The sequence below is a fragment of the Mus pahari genome, chromosome 15, assembly GCF_900095145.1.
Source record: "Mus pahari chromosome 15, PAHARI_EIJ_v1.1, whole genome shotgun sequence".
NCBI lineage: Eukaryota > Metazoa > Chordata > Mammalia > Rodentia > Muridae > Mus > Mus pahari.
This window is the reverse complement of record NC_034604.1, coordinates 29,714,882-29,722,612: the sequence shown is the minus strand read 5'-3', so window position 1 is coordinate 29,722,612 and position 7,731 is coordinate 29,714,882. Positions and strand designations below refer to the sequence as shown.

Here is a 7,731-nt window from a genome sequence, read left to right as displayed (position 1 = left end):
GAGGTGTCTGAGTGCATAAAGGGCTTGCTTTGAAAAAAAAAAAAAAAAAAAAAAAAAAAAAAAAAAAAAAGAAAGAAAAAAGAAAAAAAAATCAAACCAACTAAACAAACAAAGAAACAAATCCACAAAACTACTGAAACAGGGCCAGGAGTGCACCTGTAATCTCAGCATTAGGGAGACAGGGGCAAGAAAGTAGCTAAAAGTTCAAGGCCAGCCTGGTCTATACGGTGAGACAGGTTCTCATGCAGTCCAGGTTAGCTCTAATCAGCTACGTGTTGAGGGTGACCTTGAGACATTGATCCTCTTTCTCTCTGCCAAGTGCTGGAGACCATCACACACACACACACACACACACACACACACACACACGTCTCTCTAAGATTTATGCTTTCCCTTTATCTTGCACATATATTGAGAAAGTGTTAATGTAATTGTCCTATTTTTATAGGTAACTGAGTTACTGAAGACCATATTTTATCTATCTATTTTGAAAAAAAAAATGGTTTTATTAGGCAGTTCTTGCTGTTCTGTGCCCTGTAATGCTCCTCCCGCCTCTGAGTCCTCAGTGCTGGGGTGTCAAATCTTAATCAGATTGTTTACACGAAAGCGAAAGTTAGCCAACTATGTAGGTGCAGGCAGGATGTAAGCTCAGCACTCAGAGAGGCTGATGCTCTGGACTGGATAACCAACCTGTTTTCTTTTTTTTCCAAAGATTTATTTATTTATTATTATATGTAAGTACACTGTAGCTGTCTTCAGACACTCCAGAAGAGGGCGTCAGATCTTGTTAAGGATGGTTATGAGCCACCATATGGTTGCTGGGATTTGAACTCTGGACCTTTGGAAGAGCAGTTGGGTGCTCTTACCCTCTGAGCCATCTCACCAACCCAACCAACCTGCTTTCATGTGAGATTACTACTAGGGAAATGTGAACAAACTTCACTAGGAAACTGACGACCACCAGAGTCCAACCTGGAGAACTAAGGAATTTTCTAGGGTCATGTACTGAAAAATAGGGGAGGGGTTCCTTACAGGAGAATGGATGTCACAAAGGCAGCTGTGTCACTGAAACCCTTCCCATACTGGATAACAGCTTATGAAAGATGAAACCTTGGATCTTTCTGTTCACGTTTAGCCAGCTTAATAAATGGAAGAGTCTCCTCAGAAGTCCTCGCGGTTCATATAACGCTCTGGGCAGGGGGCTGCAGATCCTCTCAGTCCTGAGATTTACCAGTTGTTTGCTTCCTGAGCTTATGGAGCCTCCTTTAGAACTCCCCAAGTCTTGTTTGTTTGTTTGATCATTTGTTTTGTTTTGAGACAAGTTCTCAAGCATACATAACCCTAGCTGTCCAGGAACATCCTATATAGACCAGGCTCACCCAGACTCTATAGACCAGGCTCACCCAGACTCACAGAGGTCCACCTAGCTCCACCTCGAAAGTGCTGGGAGTAAAGGCCTGTGTCAACACACCTGACAACTTCCTGAATCTTTTAAGGAGTTTCACTTCAAAATGGAATGTTTCAATTCAGAAAAAAAAAAAAAAAAGCATATATTTTCTCTATCTAAAAGAAAAAAGGGGAGAAAAGGAAAGAAAGAAGAAAGGGAGGGAGGAGGCAGGGAAGGAAAGGAAGGAAAGGAAAGGAGTAGCAGAGTAATGACGCTGCTGACCAAATACCCTTTCTGTTTCTCTGGTTTTCGAACTGGGTCTCATGTAACCCAAGCTGGCCTAGAGCCCTGTGTGTAGGTAAGAAGGGACTCAGACTTCTGACCCTGCTGTTTCTGCCCCTAAGTGAGGCTACGCCAAGTGAAATAGAACGTTGAACTCTTATGTTAAAGCAGAAGTTTAAAACTCCTCTAAAGAACTGTCCAATAGCTGGACTTGGCGCCTCATACTTATAATCCCAGAATTCACTAGCTCCCTGGTTGGCCCTATGTCAAACAGCAGTCCCTGAGGTAGGGAGGTGGAGGGAGACCCCAGTGGTCAAGCTCACTGACGGAGCTCTTGGCTAGCATGCTCACAGACTATGTTCTAGCACTGGAAAACAAAACAGAGTCTCCTGACTCTCTTCTCACTCATCCCTTCGTCCCTACTGACAGAGACCAGAGAAATGAGCCTTTTGGTTTCCACTTCTACACAGGTACTATCTATTCCCTTGCTTTTACTATTTATGTTGCTTGATATATCTCCATATAGGTAAAATAAAGGTAAGATAGAAATTCTTAAAATATGCATAGCTGGTTAATTTTGAGTTTATAAAACCTACCATAGTACATATAGTGGATACATTAAATACTTATTATGTAAATGTATGAATGAAGGTCTACAATCTAATACAAAGGAGCTATTGTTAATTTAGTCTAAGTGATCAAAGACTTAAGGCACACATGCTACTATAAACAAATCTCCCAACCATCCTCTTGTAAACCTAATGACACTCATTGGGACACACACAGACACTACACCCCCCCCACACACACAGACACACAGACACACAGAAGTAGAAGTGAGGCTCTCTGGGAAAAGGAAGGAGATTAGCAGGAGTTGGGGGAAGACAAGGGATGGTGAGGGGTGGTGAATATGATTGAAATATATTAATGTGAATGTATGAAAATGTAATGAAATCCATTATTGTGTATAATTGATGTATGCTAATAAAAACGTTAAATAAAGTAGGAATGGCTGGAGAGACGGCTCTGCAGTTAAGGGCACTTGCTCCTGCTGCTCTTGCAGAGGATCCGAGTTCGTTTCCCAGCACCCATATCCGGAGGCTCACAACCATCTGTAACTCAGCTCCAGGGAGTCTGATGCCCTCTTCTGGCCTTCTCTGGCACTGCACTCATGTACACAGAAACACACAAACTTACAAAACAAAAATAAAATCTTAAAAAAATAAATAAAATAGGAAAAAATAAAAGAAATCTGTGCTTTAAATGTCTTATTTGGATAGTGGGGTTTTTGATAAATAATAGCTTTTAGGAATAAATTGAGTAAAGACCATAGTAAAATTACATGATTTGGCGGTATACAATTTAGACCAGATGAGGCCAAGCATCGTGTGCATGCTTTTAATCCAGCCCTCAGGATATAAAGGCAGGTAGATCTCTGTGAGTTCAAGGCCATCCTGGCCTACAGAGCGAGTTCTGAGCTAACCAGGGATACATAGACTATATCTCAAAATAAATTAGTAAATTATTTAAGTGGAGCTGGAGAGATGAATCAGCAGTTATAAATATTTGCTGCTCTGGTAAGGGACCAGACTTTGGTTACCAGCACACACAAGGTGGCTTAAAAACATCTGTAACTCCAGTGCCAGGGGATGGATGCAATCAAAACATTCATAAATAAATAAAATAAAATAAAATAAATCTAAAAATTGAATCTAGATACACGTGAACTATTGTATTACATGATAAAATAAATATAAGGGGTATTAAAACTGAACAGATAATAGGAATTGTGATATCACATGAATGTATACCATTTGGTATACAATACAAAATGATAATGTATTTTTTATTCTTCCTGAGACAGGGTCTAATGTAGCTAAGGCTAGCCTTGAATTCACTGTGCAGTCCCAGGATGATGAACTTCTGACCTTCCTGTTTCTGTCTCCCAAGTGCTGGAATTGCAGATGTGCCACCATGCCTGATTTAGAGAATGTGGAAATTTAAGTGTTAAGAGAATGTTTTTTTGAGGGAATGATACAGTATATAATGTGGAATACATAGCATAGACTAAACAGAAAACTTTTCTTTCTTTCTCCCTCCTCCCTCTTCCCTGACACAAAGTGTCTCTGTGTAGCCCTGGCTGTCCTGGAACTCACACTGTAGATCAGGCTGGCCTCAGATTCAGAAATCCACCTGTTTCTGCCTTCTGAGCTCTGAGACTAAAGGTGTGGGCCACCTCCACCTGGCTCAACAGAAAAACTTTCAACTGGGAAAATTATCAGATGAGATAAAATATTGAACTATTGAATCTCAAAAGAAAAGCAAAATTAGAGATTTTAGCCCAGAGGAAAAAGAACCATAAGAAGAAAGGTAGCTATAGCAGGTGTTTTTAACGATTATGAAGGTAAGGTTATAGACAGATGATAGCTTGGTGATAGAGAGCTTGCCCGAAAAACAAGAAGTCCTAGTACATAAATAAGTAAATAGATAAATGAAATGAAATGAAATGAAATGAAAAAGCCAGGGTTCAAAGAGAGGATTGAATGTATAAAGGCACTTGCTGCCAACCCCAGGGTTCACGTGGAGGAGGAAGAGCACTTGCGCCATCAAGTTGCCCCCCCCCCAAACACACACTATAAAAGAAATTAGGGAAAACCCTAAAACAACTAATATTCCTATACAGAAGAGGGCTGAGGGCTACTGGCTTGCATGCATGAGGTCTCGGGTTTAATCCCAAGAACAGGGAGGGAAAAAAAGAAAAAAGTTCAGTTAGGAGACACAGTTGCACCCAGAACTAGTCTAGGGCAAATGGGCCCATGTGAGAATGTGTTAGAATAGAAAGCAGGGGTGACCATTATTCAGAGGGTTGCTAAGGAGAATAGCGTATCTCTACTGTGTAAAGCAGGTACATGCAGCCTGACACAAGCAGGAGTCCCAGGCTGCTGACAGGTTCTAGGTGTTGTTCAGAGAAGGATGTGTATGCGTAGTACATTCAGGTAAGGGTCTTATGAGGCTGCCAAGTGCATTCCTAGAAAAAATAGTTGGTGTATGTGTAGCCCAAAGAGATGGAGTTCCCGATTGGTGAACTTGCTTGCTTCTAATAAGGCAGACAGAATGAAAAGGAAAAATAGCTAGTTGGGCATTGGTGGTGCACACCTTTAATCCCAGGACTTGGAGGCAGAAGAGGCAGGTCAATGAGTCTGAGGCCAGCCTGGTCTACAGAGAGAGTTCCGGGCCCTGTCTCAAAAAAGAAGAAAGAAGAAGAAGAAGAAGAAGAAGAAGAAGAAGAAGAAGAAGAAGAAGAAGAAGAAGAAGAAGAAGAAGAAGAAGAAGAAGAAGAAGANGAAGAAGAAGAAGAAGAAGAAGAAGAAGAAGAAGAAGAAGAAGAAGAAGAAGAAGAAGAAGAAGAAGAAGAAGAAGAAGAAGAAGAAAACACAAACATTTAGTTTTAGAATCCCAATAAAACATAAGAGAATTCTTTGATACATGAGGAATTAATAAGGTCTACTATGTGTCAGGTGGTTATACGTAATTAGGAAAGAACACTGGACAAAAACTTTTTTTTCTTTTGAGGCTGCATCTCATGTAGCCCAGATTGGCTTTTAACTCATTCTGTAGCCTTGAACCTCTGGTCTTCCTGCTTCTACTTCCAAAGTGTTGGATTATTGGTGTGCACCACCATGCCCACTTCAAAATCCACTTTCTAGATCAGTTCTGTAGAGCCACAGGTGGGACTGAGTAGGAGAAGCCAAGGCACCAGTGAGCCAGGCAGACGCCTGCAATCCCAGCATTTAGGAAGCTGGAGATTCAGGATACAGGTTGAATGAACAGTTTAAAGCCATCCTGGACTAAACACTGGACTTTGTAGTTGTTGTTTTGTTTTGTTTGTTTGTATTTGTTTTGTTGTTTTTGTTTGGTTTTCAAGACTGGGTGTGTAACTCTGGCTATCCTGGAGCTCAGTCTGTAGACCAGGCTGGCAACTGGCTGGGATTAAAGGCATGTACCAGCACTGCCTGGCTATAAGCAGAGATTTTTAGAATAGTTCTTACTACATAGCTGACCCTTTTGCCAAATACATGGGATTGCGACGGGGAGGAAAGAGAAGAAAGAAAAGGGGCACAAGCAAGTTCAGAGTTGTAGTGAACACTTACCCAGCATGGTGGCATAAGCCTATAATTCAAATATTGTAGAATATGGAGGAAGGAAAATTTAGTAGTTCAGGGTCATCTTCAGTTACATAGCTAGTTCAAGGCCAGCTGTCTTGCACAATACCCTGTCTCAAAAGAAAAAAAAAAGAGAGAGAGAGAAATATAAAACAAGCCAATGAAAGTAACCACTTCATTGGGTAGTAGTGACATAGTTTATTGTGACTGGAGAGACATGGTTCAGCAGTTAAGAGCCCTTGCTGCTCTTGTAGAGGACCTGGCTTCAGTTCCAGCACCCATAAGAAGCAGCTCACTACCATCTTAACTCCACTATCAAGGGCACCCTATTGTACTCTACTGGTACCAGTTCATTCTTGATGCACATAAATTCACACAGGCACACACAGAGACACATAAAAGAAATATATATATATTCTCCTTTTTAAAGTATTAAGTGCATTTTCTTTTTTTTTTTTTTAAAGATTTATTTATTATGTGTAAGTACATTGTAGCTGTCTTCAGAAACTCCAGAAGTGGGAGTCAGATCTCGTTATGGATGGTTGTGAGCCACCATGTGGTTGCTGGGATTTGAACTTAGGACCTTTGGAAGAGCAGTCGGGTGCTCTTACCTGCTGAGCCATCTCACCAGCCCTTAAGTGCATTTTCATACTTATGATACTATATTCCTTCAAATGTGTAATTAGGAGCACTATGGCTTGAGAACGCCTCATTACCCACCCAGTGAGGCACAGTACCACTTATGAAGCAACTGTCTCTTTTCTGTCGTGTATTCTGTAGGAATGACCTAAGCCAAGGTGATCCTATTCAGGATCAGTTCCTATTTAAGAAGACTCTTTTGCAAGTCTGGAAAATGATTGCCAGTCACAGGTAGGTTTCCAAAGGGAGATTATCTCCAGAACCAAAGCACATACTTGGGTATGAGCACAGAAGGGGATCTGCCCACCCCTCATACAAGCCACAGTTGGGTTGGGGATTGCAGTTTATCTGGTGATGTGCCTGCTCAGAGTGCATGAAGTCCTAGGTTCCATCTGAGTATAGCAAACACTGGCTGGGGCCACACAAGCCTACCATCCCAACCTTAGGGAAATGGAAGTATATGCCTCCTTCCCGTATGGTAGATTTTCTTTCCCACAGTAGCAGGTCCTCAGAGCAATGGACATGGCTCAGTTGGTAAAACACCTTCCTAGCAGTCATGAAGCCCCAGATCTAATAATCCTCAGTGTTGCACAGACCTGCATACAGGTCTACAGCTATAGTTCCAGCACTTGAGGAGTCAAGGTAAGAGAATCAGAAATGCATGGTCATCCTTTGGAATATAGCAAGTTTGAGGCTAGCCTGATCTACATAAGACCCTGCTTGCCCCCAAAACAAACAAATGATGAGAGAGAGAGAGAGAGAGAGAGAGAGAGAGAGAGAGAGAGAGAGAGAGAGAGCGCTCAGCAGATAAGAGCACTAGCTGTTCTTGCAGACGACATAGGCTCAGTTCCCAGCCCCCATAGTGCCCAGCACTCCAGTCCCAGGGCATCAGACAACCTCTTCTGACGTCTCTGGGCACTACATGCACGGACACATATGTACATGGACTCAAACATTCATATGCATAACATGAAATAAATATTTTTATAAGGGAAACTAAAAATCAGGGTCTTGGAAAACTTCAACAAATTTGTGAGCCCTTAATTAAAAAAGATCACGATGAACCAGGCATGGATGGGTGGCCTACTTGAATCCCAACACTGGGGAGGCAGAGGCAGTTGGATCTCTGTGAGTTCAAGGCCAGCCTGGTCTACAAAGCAAGTTCCAGAACAGCCAGGGCTACAAAGGGAAACCCTGTCAGAGAGAAAGAGAGAGAGAAAGAGAGAGAGAGAGAGAGAGAGAGAGAGAGAGAGAGAGAGA

At 41.8% G+C, this 7,731-nt stretch overlaps 1 protein-coding gene across 1 annotated transcript in view; it reads left to right on the top strand.

Annotated features, from left to right (window-relative positions):
- The window catches only part of LOC110333213 (bromodomain-containing protein 8-like), a gene marked incomplete at its 5' end in the record, with an annotated part of 19,413 nt that overhangs the window by 5,827 nt on the left and 5,855 nt on the right, over nucleotides 1-7,731 (top strand). The window lies entirely within an intron of this gene.